Genomic DNA, 26,849 nt, shown 5'->3' on the forward strand with positions numbered 1-26,849 from the left:
TCACCTTCCAATGTTACATTCTAGCCACATAAAATCACTTGAAGAGCACAGGGAACAGAGTCACTGAAGGTTGTGGGCAGATGAGAGGGCTGTGATTCAGGGGGAGCCCTGAGGGCTGAATAGGGCAGCTTGGAGGGCATCATTCAGTGCCAAGGCTGCAGTCCTCCACCTCTGAACTAGTGAGTGTGTTTTGCTCTTCTTGTTGCTGCCTGTGTCTTGTTGCTGCACTTCATCATTGTTGCTGTTCTAGAATCTTGTGGGGAACCCGGTGGGAGATGCTCTTAACTGTTCTGGCAAGCACTCAGGAATCTTTATTTGAATCTTCTGGTTCTGAACTCTCAGTGATCTACGGCGTCATGAGGAGACCATCACTTGATATTGATATTTGGAGAGCGCTGTTGCACTCACAGCGAGCAGTACTTTAATCAATACCTTTTATAATGCAAATATGCTCCTCTTCTTTCTCCCAAAGTTATAGACATTGAGAACAATATATGATGGGATACAGCAGGGAAAAATAAGCTTGCAGAAATGAAGATGGCAACATGACCTTGAAGGGAGGGCATGTTCCCTCTACACTCGGTCAGAAGTATAGTCTACCTAGACTAAAAAAGATGTATTGGCAGTGCAGCAGGGAGTCAGCAAGCTAATAATACTACGAACCTACAAAATCTCCCCTGCCTTGCCTCATGGCAAACACTTCAGTGCCACCTCACTTCTACGCAGGTACTTCTACAATCTCCTCTGGCCCACTATGATTGGTTTGGATGGAACCTGACTCAGGTGACTGCGGATCAGCATTTCAGTTTCTCTTTAACTGATACGGACAGATGAAATCATCCTGGCTGCCAGAGAAAATGTATGAGCATCAGCTGCAGGCAGAACAGCAGCTTTTCAAAGGGTTTCCAAGGCTGCTGGATAATCCTGCTGGGTTTTACACCCACAGCCAGAACTTCTTTCTTGTGGACTTCTTATGCCTGTTGTCTAGCCCAGCAGTAGCCAACATAGTACCCTCCAGATGGCGTGACCACTGCCTGGAGGCCAGCCATGGCTTCACTGTGGTCCGCTCCGCCCTGCAGCCCGGACTTGGGTCTGGAGCAGCCCTGGCAGTAAAGGAGGAGGAGGAGGAAGAAGAAGCCGAGTGCAGGCGGCAGCATGGGGGAGAAGGCGGGAACCAGGGTTTTCAAGAAGTTCAGCTCCAATTGCAAACCCTCCAGATGTTGTTGCCCATCATCCCTGACCATCAACCAGGCTAGCTGCTGCTGATGGGAGGCGGAGTCCAACAACATTTGGAGGCCACCATATTAACTACCCCTGGTCTTATTTTTTATTGTAGGGGGCTGACGAGCACATTCTGGGCATAGGTTTCAGTTTCTGTTTCTCATGGACTATTCCTGAACAATACGTGAGCCTCAGATAAAGCAAAGAATACCAGAGAATATAAACCCACGCAGCCGCAGCCACAGCCTCACAGGTATACTGGCTAGAGTGTCAGAGCTTATCCACACTTATCCTTTGCCCTGCTCTTTCCAGGCAGAGGTCTGTGCTTTAATGACAAAAGCAAACTAAAACACTTTAAAACCAATGTAAAAATAGATACAGTGCAGACGCCTGATCCTCCTTGACCCTGAAGCCACAGACTCATTAGAAGCTGAGTGGGCCATTTCATTCAGATATATCTGATGAATCATCCTGTTGACTTTTAAGAAATAATGGTTAGATATGTCTGTATGTCTCTCCTCCGCCCCATCCTGTAGTTCACATTTTTAAAAAGCAGGAAGATTTCCGAAACATAGATAAGAAAAAAACAAAAACAAAATTCAGGTGGCTTGATACATAACTAACATGGTTTGCCAGTAAATTAACTTGAGTAAGTTTAGGCATACCTTTTTTCCTAGTACTTTATGGGCTGCAAACATTATAAAACAGTTGCAATTTTTATAAAGCAGTTACAGTTTAAAAATATTCTTCCATTCGAGGATAGGAATGTGTAAGATTATGTATGGTGTGCAGGCAGGGGATAGTGAGAATATTTGTTCCTTCTGTCATGACTTTAGAACTTGAGGTCATCCAGCGAAGCTGAATTTTAGAAGATTCGGCAGAGATCAAAGAAAGTACTTTGTCACACTTAGTTAAACTACAGAATTTGCACACACACAGTGTAGTGATGACCACCAAACGTGGATTAGAAAAATTCATGGAGGATAAGACTGTCAGTGGCTACTAGGCACAATGCTTTTGCCTACCTCCATTGCTGAATTACTAGTTGCTAGGAATCCCAAGTGGGGGAAATGCTGTTGCACCCCGTCCTGCTTGCAGGCTTCTTGTGGGCCTCTGGTTGCCCATTGTGGGACAAGGATGCTAGACAAGATAGGCCTTTGGTGTGATTCAGCAGGGCTTTCCTTATGTTCTTTTGACCCTACCGGCACCTTGATAGCCTAGCTTCAATGATCCATTCCCCGATAATCTGCCACTTTTTGAGTACTGCAATGCATTGCACACTGCCTTTTGGAAAAAAGACTTCATTTGGCCCAGAACAGGGATGAAAGACTGCATAATGAGACTTCACGAAGTACTGCTCCAATCCTTAGATAAATTTAGTTCCCTACCCAGAAAGTATTGCATGCCATCCTCTTTTATATCAGTTTTGGGCCTGGCAAAGGCCTTCTTATTTTTCCAGGCCTTTTAAATTATGCTGTGGTTCTTAATATTGTTTTAGCTGCATTGTTGTTGTTTCATTCCTCTGTTCCCTGCTTTTAATTTATCTGCCTTGATCTTAATTGGTGTGTTTTGTTTGCTGTGTTTTATTGTAACATGGTTTTCTAATCTTACTGTTTTACTCTGTAAGCCACCCAGATAACTTTTTGTTGTGGGACAGCCTATAAATAGGATGCATGCATAAATAGTGGCAATATTTCATTAGCATTTTTGAATTAATGCAGGAACAGTATTTCAGTTTTTGTATTCCTGTTTAGTGAACTTCACACTCCAAATCAAAATACTTGAAAATAAGTGGAGTTGAAGCTTAATGCCCCTTTTCTTTGAAATCTCCATCGTGACCGTAGCTTAGGGGTAGAGAATGTGTTCTGTGTACCGAAGGTACCAATTTCAATGTCTGGCATCGCTAGTTATAAAAGCTTTAGGTTGCATGTGCTGTGAAAGGTCTCTTCCTTTGACCCTGGACAGCCACTGCCATTTGGAATAGATAGTACCCACCCTGGCTGAAACAGCCACCTAAATAGTGGAAGTTTTTAGTGGCAGTGGTGGAACACTGATGAAATTTAAGCGGGGAGGCACTGCTTCCCTTGTCTCTTTCTTAAGTTGTCTAGCTTATCTGTTTCCTGGTTGCTCCTTCTCTTACTTATTCTCCTGTGGAAAAAAGTGACTATGGCTGTCTCTAATCCACTGTTTCCCCACCCCAGAAGGCAATGGCAGTGGCACTATGTCAAGAGTAGTGCCATTGCCATTGCTTTCGGGGAGGAGGTTTCAAAAACCACAGGGAATCTCTTTGGATAAAAACAGCTCCACAGGATTCACATTCCACTGGCTGGAAGGTGACTGAACTTGCCCCTCACTACCCCCTCCCCCACATGGTAACTTTGAAAATGTAAGTTTGGTGGATCCATGCAATATGAAACCAATTTCCGAATGGTCAAATAGCTTCTTCCTTTTTTATACTTTGATTCACTTCCCACCACCAAGTTCTTCTTAAGTCAGTTGCATAGTTGTCAGTAAAGGTGGGCTTGGCTTGCGGAACTGGTTGCATTCTGAAGCAAGGTTGACAAGCTCAAAAGTCTAATTAATAGTTTGTTGCTAGAGGGTGTCACTGCAATTTCCATAGGTTCATTGAGTTTGCATGCTTTTTTATCATTGCTTTAGCACTTCTTTCAGGAATGTCTGTGGTGCCTACTTTTCCTGAGTCAGAATCATGAAACCACTAAAACTGAAGTTAAAAATTTTTTGTTGGATCTTGTGCTTTTGCACACCAAGGCCTCCTGCATAGAAACTTCTTACAATCATTGGTGATAGAAGCTCTGTTGTGAAGAGCTTTCCCTCAGAAGGACAGATGGGTGGAGGCATTTTTCTTTTCAAGTGTTTAAGGTTGCTATACCAACTAGATATTTTATTGACTGTCATATTCATAGCTGTAACACTCCAGCTCTTCACTGAATCAAGGCTGAACTTCTGCTGCAAAGCGAGGCATGATACCTTTTTTTTTTTGTATTCATTCTGCATATTTAAAAATGGTATTTAGAAGTGTCTTGTTGGCAGCTAAGTGCAGAAGAACACTTCACTGCGGGACACAATTTGAGGCACAGATGTGGAAATTTGTCCTTACGGTAGGGATGGGCAAGCCTTCTGAAGTTCTTATTGCATTGGATTGGGGTGTGGATGCTTTGTTATTTAGTTTTTGAATTTCTCCTGATGGTGGCTGGAAGCAGTTGCAGGGGGAATCCTGAGTCAATCTGATGACCATCCCAGTCCTACCAAAAAGGCATACTGTTCTTCCAGGTCCCAGTCTTAAAAAGCAGCCTTGAAGCCACACATGGGGCTAAACCAGTCCTGTTGCACATACAGAACACAGTCCATGGTACTTCAGATCCTGGCAGCTATCTTTGAAATACAGTTCAGTCCTGCACACACATTCTTGGAAGTATGCCCATCAAGCTTAATGAGACTTGCTCTCAAGTGACTATGCATAAGATTGCAGCAGGGAGGTGCAAGGTCAGGAGGGTTATTTTCAGCAAAGTGTCTTAAGGACTGAAGCCTTAGGCTGCAATCTTATGATACTTATCTGGGAGTGAGTCTCATTGAATTCTGAGTTTGTGGCAAGCTGTGCTGTTTAACACATTCGAAAGTACTGTAGCTCCCAGTGGATCTTCGTTGACATGGCAAATAAGATTAATGCCTGGTGAAAGGATAATAGAAAGCACCTAAGGCTGACAACATGTCCTATATTCCTCAGTGTTGACTGGATGATACCAGATAGGCAGCATTGGCTCAGATGGTTCTACACATGTGTTCTGTGCAACATCAGGGAAGGAATGAGAAGAAGTGCTTACAAAGTGATTGACTGCTGGATATTGCTAATCAGCATCTTCTAGCACTACTACTATCCAATAGCAGAGGAAGTAGCAAAACCTGATGGTTTAAACTTTGCATTTGTAAGGATCTCCAACTCCTCTCACTCAATTTTTGACTGAGAGAAATAAAAGTAGACAATGTGTACATTTCACAGCAAGTAGAGGATCTTTGGCCTTCCGGATGCTGCTGAACTACAACTCCCATCATCCCTGGCCATGCCTGCTGGGTTGATGGAAGTTGGACTTCAGCAGCATCTGAAAGGCCAAGGCTTCTGCACACCTGTTTTACAGAATAGTAAAAAAATACCTATCTTTAATCAGAGGTGCCAAATTGTAACCTTACAAACTACTGTACTTTACAAGTGTAGAAATTTTGAAATTGCATAAAAATGTGACTCTCCTCCATTGTTTATGTGCAAAATTTCTAATTATTATTGACCTGCTAAAAGGCAACTTGAGTCACGATGCAGAAGAAATACTTAGCCTATCCAATCAAAGATGATACACCCATATAACAATACTACTTTTACCACCACAGTGCACACCTTTTGGGGAAGACTAAACTGGAATCAACCAGTTCTGTTGGCTTCTGCGTAAGTCACTTCTACCTTGGTTTTCTTCCCTTGAAAATGCCTCATTACTACAAATTATCATTGTTTATGACTAAATGGCTTGCCTGCTGTTATGGAAAATATGTTGTTCAGAATGAAAATATACATAATGCAAGGAGGGATCATTGGAAACTGCTCTCCAAATGAACAACCATATGTCACAGATCATGTATTCATATTTTGGGAAGGAGCTGTCAACATAATTAGTGCTGGCTTATGTATTCAGTAGCAATCAATTGCCAATGAACAAAGCAAGATGGTCTAGAAATGCAAAAATGTTGAATCAGATGAGGAAATTAGAGGCTCTGGGTTTGAGCCTATTCTGTCATTTTGAGCCAGGGGTTTTAGCTATGCAAGCTACTGCATTTATAAAATGGGACCATTGTCTTTTAAGCTGCAAGAACCTGATGCCAGCTCCATTGACTAAGTTGCTGAAATGCATCTGATGCAACATGGGCATGGATGTAGACTGATGAACAGATAAGTTCCGTGAATCATAGAATCATGGATTTATAGGGACAAGGGTTGTCCAATCTGCAGCAATGCAGGAATCTTTTGCCCAACATGAGGCTCAAACCCACAACTCTGAGATTAAGAGTCTCATGCTCTACTGACTGAGCTATAGCTCTCAAAACAGATATGGGTACATTTTCACAGTCTCAGACTTAGAAAGATTCTATGACTGACATAATTGCAACATTTTAAAGGTATGGTGAACAGTATTATTGGAATTGTGCACCTTTAATGTGGTTGGCTTTACAATAAGGTTAGACAAATTCATGGAGGGTAAGGCTTTCAGTGGCTACTAGCCACAATGACTATGTTCTGTTAAGACAATCAAGTCACCATGAAGTCTACACATTAATTCCAAACCTAGTTCTGTGTATGTTTGTTTGCTGAGTGAGGGAACTACAATAGTGAAATACAATTGTATCAACATACTTTACTGAACACATAACTTCCCTTGCTTACATATTTAGTTGTTCTTGAAAACTCAATCAAAAAATTATTTCAAATGAAACAAACTCAATTCTTTGTTTCTAATTGCATAACTGTCTACTACTAGAAATACCACACTATCCATCTCAGGTGGCCTATTGTAGGTACAAGAAGATATCAGTTCATCCTGCAGTGAATGGGTACTTCTAAGAGATAATTTCTCTCTTCCTCAGAGAAATGTCCTCTATCCCAAGGGCCCTCATTCTCCAGGAGAGACCAGGATTTGTCATCCAGGAATTGGGACACTGCTATCATGCCTCCATAGTTGGAATCCTCTCTGCCTTCCTCAGCTCAGCTCAAGGGAACAAATATTCAATGAGAGCCAAAAATCCTTTGCACTGAACACATACCCAAGACTTCTGCCCAGCAGGCAGATCATTGTTTATGTGACACTATGCAGTACACTAGATTGCAACACACGGGATGGCTTTCTACCTTCATAACTGTTCTTTGTTTACTGGGCTTGTTCATGAGGGAAAAAAGACTTTTAATCTTTTATGGCCTTTTTAAAAACTGTTTTATGCTGCTTGAGTTTTACCGCCTTATTAATTGTTGTTTTATAGGGTCTTTTGAAATATAAATTGTACTTTTAACTGAATTTTATTGTAAATTGCCCTGAGAATTACATTAAAGGGTGGCACAGAAATAAAACAATAATAAATAAATAAGCACCAACAAAGAAAGATCTGGGCTAAATGAAAATGAGGGGTACGCCTGAACGTCACATACACTAATAGCAAAATAATTCTCCATGTACCAGTCTTTAAGCAGCCAAAAAACCCCACCATCCATTCAGAAGAAAGAAGAATCAGAACCACTGTTTGCAGAAACACACAAGCACAAGTGGGTGGGATGCAGAACCCGTCTGTATGGGAGGGAGGGACCAAAACAGCCTAGGTAAGACTGAGCATGCTCCATGGCCACAGAGTGCTGACATTCTGCTGCCAGGGTTGGAGACTGAAATGGGGAGAAGGTTTAAATGGAGTAGCCTGGAACAGGAGCATTCCAGATTGAAAAATCTTGTTGCAGGTCCTAGTTGTCATTTCTATATTTTTGGCAACAAACATATCTCTGTATAGTGTTGCCCAGTAGCCTCCTGTACAAGTTGAACAGATCTAAAACCCTGTGGGAAACAGAAATGTCCAGGAATATGATATGTCATCATAGGGCCCTTGGGGATATTCTTGCTAAGAATAAACTAGACCACTTCAGAAGAGTCCTATAAAAACTCACCCTTGCAGTGGACTGACCGACAAATCTTTGCACGTCTTTATTACTAATTTATTAGACTGGTTTTCCTCCTTTCATCCAAGAAGCTCAATGCAGCATACAGGACATGTTCCTGCCTCCCAGTTTTTGTTTCCTCGGCAACCCTGTGAGGTAGGTTGGATTAAAAAAGCTAAAAAAGCCAATGCAATTCTGGGCTGCATCAATAGAAGTATAGCATCTAGATCAAGGGAAGTAATAGTGCCACTGTATTCTGCTCTGGTCAGACCTCACCTGGAGTACTGTGTCCAGTTCTGGGCACCACAGTTCAAGAAGGACACTGACAAACTGGAACGTGTCCAGAGGAGGGCAACCAAAATGGTCAAAGGCCTGGAGACGATGCCTTATGAGGAACGGCTAAGGGAGCTGGGCATGTTTAGCCTGGAGAAGAGGAGGTTAAGGGGTGATATGATAGCCATGTTCAAATATATAAAAGGATGTCACATAGAGGAGGGAGAAAGGTTGTTTTCTGCTGCTCCAGAGAAGCGGACACGGAGCAATGGATCCAAACTACAAGAAAGAAGATTCCACCTAAACATTAGGAAGAACTTCCTGACAGTAAGAGCTGTTCGACAGTGGAATTTGCTGCCAAGGAGTGTGGTGGAGTCTCCTTCTTTGGAGGTCTTTAAGCAGAGGCTTGACAACCATATGTCAGGAGTGCTCTGATGGTGTTTCCTGCTTGGCAGGGGGTTGGACTCGATGGCCCTTGTGGTCTCTTCCAACTCTATGATTCTATGATTCTAAAAGAGAATGAGCCAAAGCAAGCTCCAGACTCAACTAAGAATTTGAACTTGTTTCCCATCCCCCGAACCTTGCCCAATTCTCTCATCACTATACCATATTGGCATTAAAATCTGCAGAAGAGTACTGTATACCAAGGTCAGTGGGATATCATTTTTCCCTATCTGTCGCTAAGAATACTTTCTAGGAATTAATTTATTCCCATGAAGTCAACTACTGGGTTTTATTAGCAAAAGCCAATGAAATGACTCTCACTGGCACAACAGGGATTTCTCTCCTCTCCTCCCCAATGTGCCCCCACACCTCCCTCAAATTTCCTCTGAAAGGTTGGGGGGGGGGACTCAGAACATCATGAGTGAGGCAGGGGGAAGGAGAGAGAGTTCTATCAGGCCAACAGAAATGCATGCAGTGATGGAACTAATCTCCTTAGTGCTGTGTTGAATTCTACCCTCTGGGTTCTAGTTCAAGGGATCAGTCAGAGCACATTCAGCAGGCTTTCCCCTTTCAGAATTTCACCCAACATGTGAACAGCATTAGGGAGGAGCCTGGCAGGGACATGGAAGTGGAACAATTGCAACTGGACCTGCTGTCCCTCCATGTGATGCCAATTGCAATTCCAATGAAATGGAACCCACTGTTCATGGTTGCCTTTAGTTCTCCCCAAAGTGAATATTTCTGACAACTGCAATGAGGATGTTAGAAGGCTTAAGGTCAATGAGTGGAGATATACAGCAACCAAATGTTCTCAGATGCCTATATTGGCACTTTCAGAGCAAGTTGAGTCTTGAATGTAAAGAGATTTGGGCACTTGGGACCTGAATTCAAATTCCCCCATGGACTCACAGTGTGGCCTAAGACTTTCAGCCTCACTTCGCTGTCTATGAAGTAGAAATAATTGATCTTTCTGAGAAGGATGTTTTAGAGTTTGGTGAGATAAGTGCTGCCAATGATTTTACACGCATGCTGTAAGAAACTATGAATAACAAATATTTTAATAATAAACCAGATGAATCGGAACATAAGGGATTTCTATTGAAATCCATTTACTTTTGTACCAATACATTAACATTAATTGACTTTATCTAGACACTTTAGAAGATAAGCACCCTTAAGGTGCATTTAAAATCCATATCTGCCGTTGTCATTTTCAAGTACAGTACCTTCTTTTAAAAAAATCTTCCCTAAGTAATAACTTTTATTACAAGAAAGCAGAAGGGAACTAACAAGCCTAAATTGCTATAGGAAAAGCTTGTACTATTTAATGAAGCAGAAATGATATCTTTATTTAAGCAGTGTGTAAATGTCGGTATGAATCCACTTGCCATACAAAGTATGTTCAGGTAAATTGGAGTTGCAAAATTTTGCTGATTACAAATCTGAATGTGGCCCAATCCACCATTATGAAGGGGCAGTGGAGAGGAGAGGAAAAACACTTCTTTCTCTCCTTTGCCCCTGCTCCGCGGCTGTTGTGGTGGGAAGCAGTAAAAGGGAATCACTTTCCTTCATTGGGTTTTTTCCATATTTATTTATCCTTCCCCCAAACAGCTGTGATTGGAGAACCACAGTAAACCTTCCCCTCTGATTGAAAGCAGGACATCCTTTTATCTCCTGCTCAGCAGACATTTCCTTTATGCATTGTAAATTTTCTGTACGGAAAGCCCAACCTTTATCCTACCCCAGCCTGACCTTTCCCTCATGATTAGAGAACAAGACATGGCAAGATATTATATGCATCTAAACTGCTGGTGTTTGACTGTAATAAACTGATTGATTGATATATGCATCTTAGGAAGGCTTCTTAAATATATATAGGTAAGTTGAATTATGAAGTGCAACAAAGCACTGTATATGATCCCTTTTGCTGTGCTGTCATACCTCTTGGGAGCTCCTCTTTACTTTGCTGAGATCCACCATAGTTCTCTCCTGCTTCTGCTCATGATTCATGGTTCATATAGAGCAGATGCACACCTCTAGAAGCATCTCGCTGGCTCCAGCCAGGGGTAAAATACAAGGTTTTTCTTTCATGCAGGCAACAATTTACATACCCATCGGTGTTTGGATCAAGGCAACACTCTAACAGTAACGTTGTACCTCAGGAAAACAGGGTTTCTCCATCTTATATGGTTTTGTGATTATGTTGTATGCTGAGTAAATGAGCTAGATATAAATAAAACGTTGTTGTTTCATGCATGAGTAAAACTGTCAGTGCAGCAGCTCTCGAAATGAGCAGGCTATATAGATTAATGAGGGAGGGGGAAATCTGAAAGTTTTGTGTGAATTCCCACTTGTAGCAATAATCATTGCAAGCTGAACACTGATCTGCATAGCTCAAAGTTTACTAGTATTCCTCTGTGACAATAGGATAAAACCCCAAAACATATTGTTATAGCAGCCATGTTCACAAACAGGAGTTGCATCCCAGATTGCCGAGGGAGTCAGTTTAATGCCTATCTGCTATTGTACTCCCCAGCTCAATTGTCAAAGAAGAACTGTTTCTTCTGTTTGCTATCAACCGCCTATCAAATTTCTCTGTGTTTTCTGAGAGCTTATTTATGAATAGTTGTTTTCCATTCTATAACCTGCTTGCTAACCCCTTTCTTGAATATTGATAGCAGCTTACTTTCCACCAGACTGGATTTTAAATATATGCTGTAGACAAGGAACAGGGCTGGAAATCGCTCCAGAACACAACAGCCAACTCTTGGATAAAGAAATGAGGATATATGCAATTGTCTGAAATATTTATTGGGTGTTTTGACCAAGCCTGCTAATTCACTGCTACAGCAGTGCTTGAATGCTTTGGCAGGGTGTTATAAAATTCATAAGTCACTTTCAAGAATGGACTACCCTGAATAATAAAGCTAACCTCTGGCTTCTTAAGCAAGGGTCCAGGGATAGGTTAGCAGTTTCTTCTCATTACATTATTTTACCCATAAGAAAACTTGCATTTCTAGCTGAAGGTGTGTAAGAGCCTGATCTGCAACAGGGGGGAAATCTGCTGTTCAATCCTATGGTGAAACCTCTCAAAATTCAGATGGAGTAACATCTTCACTTGTAATTTGTGGTGAAGATGTCTTGCATTTGTGCACTCTGGAGGGACGGGACTGGTAAAACTGCATATGGAGATTAGAAGTAATCTCCAATCAACCTGTTAAGCAAAAAAGACATGTGCTACAGTGCTTGCGGGACTGAACCATTTCAGAAAGCAAATGGCAGACTACATGTCTGAGTGTTGTTTTTCCCTCCATGGGGGAAGGGGAACAAATGCCAAAACCTTTCTGCCTGTAGAAAGCTAGTTTGTCAAGCAGATTGAAGGAGCATTCTCACTATTTCCTACCTACATTTTGAAATTGTGTGATCCCAGGAGTGCTGTACCAAAAGCTTCCAAAATGTGTACACCGCAGTGTTAAGACTTAGTTTGCATGCATGGTTCTGTCACTCTTCCTATAGAAGAGCAGCTTTGTAAAGGCCAGTGCTAGTCTGTCCAACAAGACTGCTATCTCCCACTATAGGAATGACTTGCCATTTCACAGATATTTCCTTCCTCTGCACGTAGGTGTGCATTTAGGATGGTGTACTACTTCCCCATCCCCCAGATGTGAATGTGGAGTTGGTGGCCATTTTGTGCCTATAATTAAATGTGTTTTACTAATATACATGCCTTTCCCCCCTTGTTGAACTTCTCCAAGACAGCTGTTAAACTGAGGCTCAAAGATAACCCCACATGACTAGAAGTTCTGCCACATGACTTAATGACATATCATTCCCAAATGGGTGCCCTTTACCTTGGGAGATAAATGGAGTCCATTAAGGCCTTGTGACACTGACCTTCCACTGAGACATAGCTTAGAGGATTTTTCTTTTAGAGAGATCTTTCCATGCTTTGTGTATAAGATGTGCCAAGTTCCTTCAGGTGAGCGCTTTTGTAGGCTGGACATAGCAGAGTCTTGGCTCAGCCAACATTTCATCTCTTTTGGCATATTTGGATGACTTCATTAGCCATGTGATCAATACAACTATGTGATATGCCATCTATAGAACTTCAGCCATGCAGATCTTGTCTTGATACCTAAAATACCGAGTAACAGACACACCACATACTTTAGGAAATTGCCAGAATTTTTTCTGCACCAGGCCCCTCTCATGAGTATTGTGGATCTGAATGAGACAGAGGGAACCACTATTCAGATGAATGGCTTATGAATGAGTCTTAATATTCTGTAAATACAAATCTGAAGTCACTTTGTTGTTGTTGTTTCTTTCCCCCTTAACACCATCAGGAATTCATTGATTTATCTTTATTTTTGTAAACACTATTAATTATATGCAAAAGTTCACTTCTTGTAAAATATTTTAATTAGTTTTACCTGGCAGGCTGGAACAGCTGCTACTCATTCACCAGAGGGTAGAAATTTCTGTTATTTACACAGATCACGTCCTCATAACTACCCCATCTATCTCATGCTATCCAAAATCATCCTCAATATTCAACTAAGAGCCTGGGAAGGACGACATTATTGCCAATAACACTTAACAACTCGTAGTGCTGCAACATGAAAGAAAGTGGCCATCATTCTGAAACACACACACAATACCTTTTAGTTCTGGGGGGGGGGGGTACACTTGATGTATTGCATTCATTTAAACAATAAACATCTGTACAGTTATATTAGTGATTATATTAGCAAATTATTTATCTTTTTATCTTATTTATTTATTTATTTTCTTAGATTTTGATTGCTAACATAATTCACGGAACAACTTATTTCAACACATCTTTGTGGCCTTACAATTATAGCTGTATGGCTGGCGTTGCACACACTTTGCAACAAACAAATAGTTCAGAAAGGCAGATGAAGTTTGGCTTTCCTTTACGGAATCCAAAATGACTGTTTGCCAGCATTATTGTAGCGTTAATCATACTTTACCAGCTTAACTAAGATGTGTGAGAGGTGCTGGCCTCCTTGTAGCAGCTGCTCTAAGAGCTGTAATGTGTAGAATTCTCCATCACATGTATATTTCCTGTCTGGACAGTCGCCCCTGTTGATTTCAGAAAAGTCATGCCTGGTGCATCTATCCATCCAGTAACCATACGCTTTTACAGTGCTGAAAAGGTCCCACCCTTACTTTGTAGCATTTGAAGTTAGGGTGGGAATTCCCTCTCTCTTCAGTTGCTTCACAGCCCCTGCAGTTTCTGTTCGTCAACTACCTCAGTGCCGCCACTGTTCACAATTGGTTGGTGTGAAGTTGTTGGTCACCTCTCTAGGCCTTAGTTAACTTCTTTGTGGAAGGAGTTGCTGCTTGGCTGGCTGCAGCGTGGAGGTGACAAAGTCCAGGGAACTGAGCAATAAATCTGCAAGAACCCATACCTGCAAGAGCAGGTATCACACGTAACTTACAATTTCTCATAACCTCAAATGTTGAATTTTCTTTTGCTTGCTGCGAACGTAATGTTTCCATTTTCCACTTTGCTTCATATGTGAACAATTAGTGCAGCATAGACAGTAATGTTTCCTTACAAACATTTCATCTGTTAGTCTTCACATCTGCATGGCTGCATTCAACTGTGAATATGATCAAACAAGTAAACAGATCAGTGTGGAGCATTAATCTTGCAAAGCCTTCCACATGGAAAAGCATGCAACGTCCTGAATATGAATCAGACGCCTCTCATATTGCTTGCATGCTTGCTTCTGAGATTATCATTGAAGACTTCATTAGCAGATGAATAAACTGCTCACAATTGAATAGGGACTTTGCATCCTTCATCTGTGCAGCCTTTTTCATTTTAAAAGGCAAATTCATTTTTCTTGTTTCAGAATGGGTCCAAGCTTCCACTGGTAGGTTTTCTAGACTAGAGGATTATGAAATTGTCATGGGCAGGAATAAAACTTGGAAATGATAAAAATAGTTTCTTCAGGAGAAAATGGTTCAGTTTATGTCCAAGCTTGCTACCTATTTATTGAGCATTCATCCTGATTTGTTTGTAGAAAGTTTTCTGGAAGGTTATATAACATCCACTGAGCATTCATTCTGGTTTCTTTGAAGGAAAATTATTCAACGTTGTGTGAAGCAATCATTATCCCACATTTTCTAGTGGGATTTCCTTGCTGCAAAATGTTCTATTTTTAAAGGGGGCGAAAAGCAGGCTTGTTGAACAAAAGCACTAAATCCACATTTAACTGAACAATCTGAATTTGCTGGTATGAGACAGCAGCCTACCTGCAAAGCATCAACAGTTTCTGGAAGTACCCTAAGTCTACTGAAATGTGCTTCCAAATAAGTAAAAACTTAAGAAGGAATGATGGGAAACGTTCACATGGACATTCTAGTCACACACACCACACTCCATCAGAAACATTGCAGGCTTGGCAGGCTCTATTGCATCTTAATCTCGCTTTGAGTAATGGTAATTTTGAAGAAGAAGAAAATCAATTGGGGAGAGGGTCTCATCACCTTATCTAACCAAACTCTTTCCCAAAGAATATTTCACAGAATTTATCCTGCCTGGTATCTTTTCACACCACTAACCTGTCAAATTCCTGAAGAAAACGGGGGCAAACTATTGTTACATGCCATCCCAATCTCCCTGAGTGCTTGCAGATGTGCTTGCCGGGGTCGGTGTTCCTTTTTGGGACAATGAGGCACAACAGAGACTGTGGTGTCCTTATGATATATGGTTTTATTTAAACTTATCTACACAACCTGCACCTAGATGGAGTGATTGCAGAGCATTCATATCCCATGAGTGTCCGGCTTCCTCCTAAAGGGCAACATTGGATGCAATGGACAACAAAAAGCCATCTTCTGTGTCTCTTAGTTCCAGCCTGGGGAAACCGAGCCAGATGGGCGGGGTATAAATAATAATAATAATAATAATAATTATTATTATTATTATTATTATTCCCACTTACATGGAGTTCTGTCCCTTCTCTGTCTCTTTCTCTCCCCAAGGGCCTCCCACCAACCTGCGTCATTCAAAGTTGAAACCCTAAACCTGACCTCCGCCTCTGCTCTATAGCACCCAGCACCCTGCCTCTACCCACTAGCCCCACTCTCCCCCTTGCCTGGCAGTCTTGTTATCTGATGGTTTCCTTGATGGAGAAACCATTATTGGCCTTTGTCCACTGATAATAGCCCATCCAGTTAGCTCTGCGAAACTGGCTTGGCTCCTTAGCATAACTGAATCCAGGGCTTTCCGTGTTTGGCAAAGTTTAATCAAGCCTGGATAAATTTTAACTTTTACTAAATCCAGGTTTTATGAGAAGGATCTGGCATTCAGGAATTTAGAGCAATCTGCCCCCCAACCCGTAACAGCAATGCACCCCATACCCCCAGGCATAATACCACTTTGGGATTGCTCTGTTAGTTTAGTCAGGAAAAAATAAATAAATCATAAGCCACATCTGAACTCTTCGGAATTGACCTCCTAGAAAAATGAAAGTTACATGCTTCCACCAAACCTATTTAGTCCCAGTTGCACAGTAATGTTGACACAGCCAATAATCTCTCTCTTTCTAATCTGTTATCTAATCAGCTGTCCTCTTTCTAATCCATCAAGGAAGCATCAGTACTGCATTCATACTGTAACCTACACAAAGGTTACTTTCCTTGGTTATTATGCATCCTTCATTTTAGTACCCCTGCATTTTAGATATGATCATCTTTCCAATGTTTAATAAATCCAAGTTTTTTTTAAAAAAAGAAACATTTCCTTAGCTATTTCTCAGATTAACTAACAATTCACATTTTGAAATGTTGACCTCTTAAGGGCTAAAAACTAATGGATCCAGAAAACAGGAGAGACTTGACTAAAAATACTTGACTTTTCTCTTCTCTCACTTCTGCTTATGTTTTTAGCTCGTGGAAAGGTTTTATTATGCAAAAGATTTACAATGGGCTATAATGTTATGCATATAAATATTTTCACTATCCACTAGCTCAATAAACGAAAAAAAAAATGTTTTTACTGCTCTGGAACTGTATTACATACCTTAATGTAATTACCTTAATAATATTACAAAATCGTTTTGCAAAGGGATAGAAAATTAAAAGGGGAAGTGATAGGAACACAACATTATATTAGCCCTTAGCAAAACAGCAACAAATACTGGGGATATTATGGTTTGCATAGTCATGTGATTAGGCTTTCTTGGTACAAGAAAGTAAATTGTGCTTCTAATTATTTGTTTTGGGTTTATTAAGGTGAGCAGAGCAAAGGATTGCTCATGGTTATTTAAAAGGATTTACTGTGAATATGTTTATACCAATTAGCAATGTATTTGACACATACAATTTTAACATATTAACAGTGCAATCCTAGCCATGTGTTCTCAGAAGCAAGCCCTAATGAGTTCAATGAGGCTTACTCTCATGTAAGTAGGGCTAGAATTGCTGCCTAAGAAAGTGTGGTATGAATATTAAATCTAATCTAATTTTATCTAAATAAATTAGATTCCAGAAACTACATTGCACTTTCATGACTGTCAGAGTTGCTTCCAGATCCTAGCTCACAGAGGATCACGCTAGCCAGCGATCATTAAATAAAAGTCTTTATTGAGTTACAGTTTCCATTCTCAAGCTGCTGCGTGCAACCCTACGTCTAATGGTTAGATCGGCGAAGCTCCGTCTGAGTCTCCGCCCCTTGTACACCAACTTAATATCCTAGCCCTGCTCCACCTTTTCCGCCTGACTGTTCTTCTCTGGGTCCCTCTGCCCCCCGGGGTCTCTTCCTTCCGGGATTCCTCTGACGCTGACGCTGACCCCCCTGACTCTTCTCCCTCCTTTCGGCGGGCTTTAGGACCTGGCTCCCTTTCCGGGCTGCCTACTGCGCCACCTTCCTGTGCATTTGAACTTGGCGCGCGCGCCCAACCTTCCACCTTCCGTCTGACCGTTTCTTCGCTCCCCGATGGAGGTGTGGCCACTCCTGACTCGTGCCCTCCCCCCTGTTGTGAGCTGCCAGCGCTTGATCCCTGGCGCCCTTCCTCTTCCCTGCTCTCTGGCGGTGACGCTGGTCCCGATTTCCAACTGCTCCCCTCTGAGTCCCCTCTGGCTCTATCTTCCTGGGGTGTCCCCCTAGGCTCCCCCCTTGCCCTGGCCACTGGTGCTCCTTTCTGTGAATCTTCTGATTCACTGGAAAGACTCGGAGATCTCGGGTCGTCGTCATCACTCATCTTTTCTTCTGCCTCCTCCCCCTCGCTCTCTGTTTCCTCCCTTGCCCTTGCCTCTGCTCCTGAACCCCTGACAATGACATTTGTAGTAGGGTTGCCATTACTGTCAATCACACAATAGAGGCAATTGGGCTCTCAGTAGTGGTACCCTCTAACATCAAAACATTTTCTTCAGGTTACGTATTTTGACACCATAAAATTTTGGGTTCTAAGTTTACTCAGAGTAGACCCATGGAAATGCATGAACATGGGTAAATTATGGAACTCTCTCCCTGCAAAGTGGCACCTGGCATCTTCATTATACAGCTTTTGATGAACATTGAAGATGCATCTTTTAACCCTGGATTTTGACATTTCAGATTTATATTTTTGGGACTCACCTTATTACTGCAATTTTAACTTGTTTTACATTGTTTTTGTAGTAACTCACCCTGGAACTTTAGGGTGAATAAAAACTGCTACTGCTACTACAAACTTAAGTCCATTAATTTCAATGAGTGTACCCCAAGTAGAACTTATACACAGCCCTATGTGTTTTCACTGGAATTTAGGTGAGCCAAACCATGACACGGGAGATGGTAGTCATAACAAACTAAACTGAATGAGGCAATTGCATAGGGGAACTCTCAGCAGTTCTCACTGGAGTCTGCCCAAGTATTGAGTGACATGGACTTCCCAGCCAAAACTGCAGTAGTATCTGCCTATAACAGGACCCATCTTCCACAAACCTGCTTGTCGCCTTCTTTGGAGCCAATACTAAACAGATAGACAAATATATTGTGTGATAGATTTCAGTTCTACCCACCCTTCACAACAGAATAATTCTGGACATCTGGAGTCTCTGAATCTGATTCAAAATGAATCTAGGTTCTGGATCAAGGTGTCACCATGAATAGAGACTTTACAGAATTCTGACTGGATAGTTTGAAAATAGTAAGCACAGTGTTGTTCTGACTTATGATTGAATGGATGTGAAAGAGTCATAGAACACACACACATATATGCTGATCTGTACCTCCATTCAGACAAGGGATAGACAGTTTTGTGCAGCCAGCATAATTCAGTGATTGTGTGAACATATAGCTTTACGCTGCATCTGGTGGTGGTATGAATGGGAAAGGGAGGGGTTGCATTATTTTAGGATATAGAATGCCTTGCACAAGAAAAGGGACACTTTGAGGAGGGCACTAAAGCTTTCCATGTGTAAAATGTTCTGTCTGTTGGGAATATTCAAGCATGGAACTCTTTCTCTTTCCTTGGTGATCTGAAATACTGCAGTCCAGGAAAAGCTTACCCATTTGATTCTGCTGAGTGTATGAACTTGGCTGTATGCTGTGTCATATCTTCAAGCAGATCTCAACCCCCAAAATCTGGTGCTGGGTCTCCTTATAAGAGGCAAAAAAAGTATGGTAGATGCAGTGGTCTGACACCCAAGCATAGCGGATGCAATGCTCTAATATTCATTCATGCCTCTTTAAGTACTTCAAAAGCAGTTGGACCAAAAATGTGTTTATAAAATGCAACACAGAGACCCATGCTATAAGCAGGCTGCCAATATTACTTCAGTGTGTAATCATAATTAGTCAATACTTGTTTTAAATGAAAACAACTTTTTAATTAAAAATATCTGACTGCCTGACAATATGTATTGGAAATATGTAAATAATGTATACAAATTGTTAAGTGAAGGGATAAAGTATATGTGTGTGTTTGTACATATATAATTTTCTAGGCTATTTTCAGTAAGGAACTGAACGCAGTTTATAAGAAGAAAAATAAACATTGCACAAACCTGAGCATTCCACATACAAATTACTTTGAGTGCTTGCATCACCTCAGTTTGTGAACTATTTGTATTGCAAGCAAATCTAATAGCAATACAATGAGACAGGTGTCTTTCTGTCTTCTTAAATGAATAACTAAAATAGGCAAGCAACAACAGTGGCATCACACTGTTAAGGCACAGATGTGTTTAGCAATTAATAACATAAACACCAATAGCTCTCAGTGATGTAGTGTTATGATTTAAAAATAGCAGACTTCATTTATATGACAGGCAAGCATGTCTCCATTAAAAAATGCTTCTCTGAGTTACAAATTATAATGTTGCTTAATGCATCTGATCATTCTGAGGATGATAGGAGCATTTTAGGACTTCTGATTACTCCTAGGATGATAACAGTAAATCCATGATTCTTGGCACATCATGAGCTTAGACCCCACAAAGCTATGTGGATTTGCTATGGAGTCTTGCGCACTAGCAGACATAACCTGTAGAGACTTTACTGGCATGTTCCTAGGTTTGTCTCATATGACATCAGGCATGGAAGTGTTCGAGCCATGGGTGTAAAGGAAGTTGTAGTTGTGGCTTGAATTTTTAATAATTTTAGTGCAAATATTTCCGAATACACTCATTTTTATATCACATTTTTGCAAGCAAAGTCCCCTAATATAAAGCATTATAAATTATTTTCACTAATATATGGATTACTATGTACATTTCCCCCAACACACATCTTTTTGTTCACATTATTTGGTTGGAGAATAATCCACTGTATCACACTTATGATAGTCAACTGATAGACTTCCGGGTCAGTGCCATCGGTGAATGGCGGAGTTCCTCCGTCTGGAGGAACGGGCTCCGTGGAAACTGGGACTTCCCGCCGCGGCGAAGGTGGGGACCCGCTAGAAATCCCAGGCGGAGGAAGCCTGGGAACGTGGGGTTCGGCAGGGCACCAGGAGCGCCCCCCTACTCGCAGGGAATCCCATTTAGGGGCTCCGGAGCGAAGCGGGGTGAGAAGCGCAGTGCTGCGAACTGACTGCTACTTTCACGGAGTGAAGCCGCACAGCCATTGCCGGAGAGCGCTGACTTTTTCCTGTGGACAATTGGATTTAAAACAAGTACCCGTGAGTAGAAACGGAAAATTGGATCAAGAAATTTCTTAATTTGGTAACGAAGCGGGAAGGTTCAAAACAGGAAGTCTGCCTTCCACTTTTTGCATATAGACTAAAGCAAAAACTTTGTAAGCTAAAGCCTGGAAAGCTGTCAAAAAAGTCTAAATTTCCTTCATTTAGAATTACTGAAACCCCCTTGGAAGCAGGAGAAAAGGGGGGGAATTTTGTTCAACCCTAGCAGGAGAGGGAGTGAAGAAGGATAAGTTTCCACCGTCTCTAACCTGGGAACGGGGTGTCAGAGACAGAAATTGTTGGAGAGGTTCATTGACTGTGAATGGAATATTTTGACAGATAGCTAAAGAAGAGAAACAAACTGATTCCAATGTTGCCTTTTGCATCCTAAAGAAACAAAATATCTGAAAAATATCTGAAAAACGAAAGTAATTTTCCTTTGTTGGACTTGCCTAAAAAAATGGATACAAATAGAAATTGCCTCCTCTAGAGGGAGCTTGTCAAATTGTTGCTGCAGTACATTTGAGGGCTCAACAGATGTGAGATTAAGACCGTGGGAACAGGCTTTTCTGACCTTGACTAAAGATGAGTTGGAAAGAAGACTGGGTGCTTGCCTTATGCAAGACAAGTGCCCTGCTGGAACAGATGCATGAGAAGATGGACTTGATGAATGAAAAAATGGATTTGACTGTTGCAGTTAATAACTGTGGGCAAACAGGGAATATTGATACAGAAATTATCCAGGGACCAACTCATGAATCTGTACTGACTGGGCAAGTGCAGAAGATAATGGAGGAGGATGCGGTTGCACCCCAAATAATACAAATGGAGAGACCCGAGGCCCTACAGGAGTATGAGCAGCTGTCACTGAAGATTGAAGTTGGAGTGGGCCAGGGGGAGTCTGGAGTTGAGGAGGTTCCCAACGTTGGAGACATCTTGGAATATGCTTTTAAATACTTTTTGGACTATATTGAGGATTGTGGGGAGTGGGACTGTGGGGAATGGGCGGGTTTGACGAAGGGAGATGGAGACAATTTTGGCTTGGAATCCCCCAGAGGCCTACCCCTCAATGAGAAAGGAAAGAAACTAGGAAAGAGATCAACAAAAGACAAGGAAAAGGGCAAGTATAAACAAGAAGAAGAAGAATTGCAGAAGGGACATGGAAGAGACTTAAGGGCCTCGGACATAAGGCTTCCAGGTTGATGGACTAGATGGAATGGACAGTAAGGACTGACACGATCCGAGACCAGGAAGAAGGGACGTTGGATGAAGATTGGAAGAAAATTTATAAAGAAAATTTTCTATTTGGGGAATTGGCTAAAAATTAATGAATATTAGGGAAAATGTTGGAATGAAACTATATGACCTTAGCAGAAATGATGTCAGGAGTAATGTATATTTGATAACTAAGATTCAAGCTTTAAGGTGTTTTAGGGTAAGATAAGGTTAAATTAATTAAGGTAATGTGAATAATAGAATATGGGGAAAGATGGAAAGGATTTGTTGAGTTAATTATTAGATTAAATTAGGTTAGGATAAATTTTTTAACAAAAATTGAGAAAGATGGAAAGAATTTGCTGAAATAACTAATTAAACTAGAATACAAAAAGGGAGGTGTGAGGAAGTCAATGAAACAAGCAAATGGAAGTTTTAGATATGTAATTTGGGATTTGTGTTGTTTTCTTTTTATCTTTTTGTTGTATTGTTGTATTGGTTTTTGTGTTTTTTCTTTTCTTTTTGTCTATTATAGTGTTGTTTTTTAATGTTGTTTTTTCTTCCTATAATTCTGAAAACTACTAATAAATATTATTTATAAAAAAAAAGAAAGTCAACGGATAATTTGCACTTCAATTCACATATTGTTTCAGGAAGTGTGAATTACAAATGCGAACTGAACCCAATTTCTCTTCCATCCCTATTACTGTCATTTCTCTTCTCTCTTTCCCAAAGTCAACCTGCCCACTTTATTTTGGGGAGTGGGAAGGTAGAGGCAGATGTGACTCCCACTCACCTGCCATAGTGCATTTTCATTCCAAGAACTGGCACAGGAACTACAAGCCCTGGGATCCTCAGTGGGAAACCAACACCCACTGTTGTTGTTGTTGTTGTTGTTGTTTGAGAAGATGTCAGTGTTAATTTCCTGTTCTATTCTAGAGTTTGCAGTTCCACTCCTTGGTGAGAAAAGATGGTCCTGCAGATATACAGGGGCACCCATTGCTGCTGAGTGAGCTTCTTCTACATAATCCTTCTTCAAAATAAGCTTGGAGACAGCAGCAGTGATGGCAGGTGCTGCCAGGTTATTTCAAGTATTTGAATCAAACATTCAACAAGCCTCTTGAGGAAAGTTCTTTTAGTGTTTAATAGAAGCACTCAAAAAGCTGTGAGCTCTTTCACTCATCCCTAGTCTTTCTCCCTCTCTCCCTTAAAGTCTAACAGACTCCCACTTACATCTCTTTTCCTTCCCCACCTTAGGATGAAGCCTAAGCCCTCTTCAACTCATGGAAATTCCATTAGTCCTCAGGAAATTACTTTAGCTTCCTCAGAATGCAGATAGATGCTTCAAGTTACCAGGCTTTGGTGTTTTCGTCAACGTTCAAAGTCACTTTGAATTGGCGATGGATTATTACTGTATATGTGTGAATCTATGTGTCAAAGATTCCATATAGGAGAAAGGCAAAACACTATCCAGGTAGAATAATAAGATGTGATAGAGCACTGTGAAGAGGATGATTGATTGAATGGAGAACGACACAGAGACAGAAAGATGTAGCACTCCGAGAAGGGGAGACAAATGCAAAAGAAAATGGAATATATTAAGGGGAAGAACAACATAATTTAGAACAATACCATGTTGATAAGGACTTAAATTTTCATATTGCTTTCCACTCCTGACCTCTTTGCAAACACCTCAAAGAGAACCCATCACTCACTCCTAGAATTCAGTCATCTCTAAGGTGAAGGCGAGGGGGAAACATAGGCTACGGAAATGTTGTAAAGTGAGGTAAGGTGAGGTGGGGGACTGAAAGGAAAGGATGATATGCAGAGGGAAAAAGACACAATTTAATACCTAATACAAGAGTAAATGTCCAAGCCCTTCATTTTAATAAGTAAATGGATAAGGTAGGTAAACATGTGACAGTCTACTGCATGAGATAAAAGACAGCTAAAGCTTCAGGTACAAGCACTGCCAACCCTCCGCCCAAACCAGGTTTATATCCTACGCTCATAGTTTTGAAGCATAACAAATTGATAGAACAACTGTGAAGACAAAACATTGTGAAGACTTTTGGGAAAGACATATGAAAATCTCTGGAGTAAGACCTATTGAATTTCATAGGATGTGCTTCTGAGTAGACATGATTGGGATTGCAGTATTAATTTCTGCTGCTGCTTTTGCTATTTGAATTTTATTTAGATTGATCTCTTGATTTATTATACTCAACACTGTTTTGTTGCATTAGTTTATTTTAAGATATTGTAATCTGCCATGAGCAAGAATTTTGCCTAGAAAGGTGGGATATTTACATTTTAATATAAATAAATGTGCACATATTCAGTAGCGCCGTCTCATTAGTGACTGCAGCCTAGTTCTCAAAATATCCAGTCACTTAAAGGCAACATTGAGGATCCCTCTCCACCCCCAAAAGTAAATAATTATAAATGCATGTTTGCACTAAGCGGTACAAGTAAATATTCAACACATGTAGGTACAAAACAGTGACGCTTCAGACTGATCTGCTTTGTGTCCAGTCCAGATCTTACTGCATATAAAATTGTGCTAAGACAATATGAATAGCTTTGATGGATGAGGCTGGTGGTGATCGCTATATATGCAACAGATGTAGATAATAGATGTTATTATGTTCAAGAACACAGTGCATGGAAGTATCCTATGAAATGTTGTTCACAGGCTCGTTTTGGCATTCTGTATTCCATCACCCACAATTATAGTTATTGATATTCCTACCCTCCATTAGTTAGCCTAGATATCCTATTGACCTTTTATGGACCAGCTCACAATTTATCACCACTGAAATACAAGCTGTAGAAACTCCCCCCCTCCCCTTTTGCAACTCTAGAACATTATAAATGAGTCTATTTCCTGTATAAGTCTTATTTAATAGTAACAAAAGCTTAGACTCATCCATCTGCTGTCAATGATACCGGAAGTATGGACATGAATTATGACCTCTTGTGGATGACCCTGAAATCTTCAGATATCGGCTAGCTGGAGATTTATAGCTGTTTTGTTCATGCATTTTATAATTTAGTAACACCAATAATTCTCTTTTATCTGAAATGAGGCATATAGTGCCTCCAGCCCACTTCATCCCTGCTTCTACTGCAAATGTTGGAGGGTGCTAATAATTAAGTATATAACAGCCCTTTTGTATTTAGAGAATCTCTTACATTAAGGAAGCATCACTTATTTTATAGAATAACATAGCCATAGACATGAAATGTGTCTTATATCAGAACAAAATGTTACCATGAAACCTCAAAAGAGCAGATGCCATGGTGTCCCTTATTTTAAACTACCGGTAACTCCCCACAGCATTAGGAAAAAGGTTTTTCTGTTTTCTGAGAATAATAATAATAATTGATTTTATTTCTATACTGCAGTGAAACTTGTGCATTGATGCATCTAATTTTCTTTTTCCAATTTTCATGAATTTAAACCCCACCTTTCTTCTGTCATGGAGCCCATGGTGCTGTACATGTGGTTTCAAGGCAGTCACCCATCAAGGCACTGACCACGCTGTTATTTTATGCCATTGGCCTGCTTTGTAAAAGCTAAACTATGGCTTACTGACGCTGTGCAAATATTAGGGGCTCCCTGAGAAGAACTTGCAGCTGCATTGGTCCTCCTCAGATTTTTTTTACTCCACACTGAGGCTAAGCAAAGGTTTGCTTTAGTGTGTCATCCAAATTTGGGTTCATGGTTAAGCTCTGTCATGACTAACCATGAGCTGTAAAGGTAAAGGTAAAGGGACCCCTGACCATTAGGTCCAGTCATGACCGACTCTGGGGTTGCAGCGCTCATCTCGCTTTATTGGCCAAGGGAGCCGGCGTACAGCTTCCGGGTCATGTGGCCATCATGACTAAGCCGCTTCTGGAAATGCTGTTTACCTTCCCGCCGGAGTGGTACCTATTTATCTACTTGCACTTTGACGTGCTTTCAAACTGCCAGGTTGGCAGGAGCAGGGACCGAGCAACAGGAGCAAACCCCGTCGCGGGGATTCGATCCGCCAACCTTCTGATCAGCAAGTCCTAGGCTCTGCAGTTTAACCCACAGCGCCACCCACGTCCCTACCATGAGCTGTAGCCAAGGTTTATTCTAGTGTTGTGGACTTCCGGGGGCGGCGCGAACGGCAATGGCGGTCCTCTTCTGAACGGGAGAGGAGGCTCCGCAGTCAACGGGTCGTCCGCTACGGCGAAGCGGAGACCCACTTCGGAAAACCCCAGGCAGCAAGAGCCTGGGGTCTTGAGGCTCGGTGGGCGCCTTGAGCGACCCTCCAAACGCGAAAGGAACCCCGTAAGGGGCTCCGGAGCGTGGAGGGGGGTTGCGGCGCTGAGAGCCGTTTCACAGTCTGTGGAGCGAAGCCGCGCTGCTGCTGTCGGTGAGCGCTGATCCCTTTTCCTGTCAAATTCGGATTTGGATGAAAAGCAACTTATTCGTGAGTAAAAGACTGAATCACTCGAAATTAGAGACCTTAAATGAAAAATCTTAATTTGTTTGAACTTGGCCGAAAGCGGAGAGACGTGGAAACAGGAAGTCCGTCTTCCGCAGCCATTGAACTTGAAAAAAGCAACTAGTTGGAGGAGTGGAGGCTGAAAGAAAGAGATTTTAAGCTTTACAGATCTAAGCATCTACTGAACTTGCAGCTTAAAGTAAAGACTTTAAGTTAAAGATTTGGAAATATTACTTGCACTTGACTTTCCTCCTTTTACTGGATTACAAATTAGAAGGTGAAACCCAGAGTCCGGAGCTGCCTGAGCATTGAGAGATTGAGCTGTCAGTACTGCAGATTTGGATACTGTATATTGGAACTTGCAACAATCTGAGGGTA

General features: G+C 41.3%; 1 long non-coding RNA gene across 2 annotated transcripts in view; it reads left to right on the top strand.

Moving 5' to 3' along the window:
• The first annotated feature begins 316 nt into the window (after positions 1-316).
• LOC308477537 overlaps positions 317-26,849 on the top strand; it is a 35,151-nt gene continuing 8,618 nt past the window's right edge. The window contains exons 1-3 of one of the 2 annotated variants that reach the window (XR_013986617.1): positions 317-1,474; positions 5,623-5,677; positions 6,868-7,229. This is a non-coding gene — a long non-coding RNA (uncharacterized lncRNA). Of the gene's footprint in view, positions 1,475-5,622; positions 5,678-6,867; positions 7,230-26,849 lie in introns of those variants that run through there. The other variant, XR_013986616.1, reaches the window with a different exon arrangement.

The sequence above is a fragment of the Podarcis pityusensis genome, assembly GCF_964106645.2.
Source record: "Podarcis pityusensis genome assembly, chromosome: 5".
Taxonomy (NCBI): Eukaryota; Metazoa; Chordata; class Lepidosauria; order Squamata; family Lacertidae; genus Podarcis; species Podarcis pityusensis.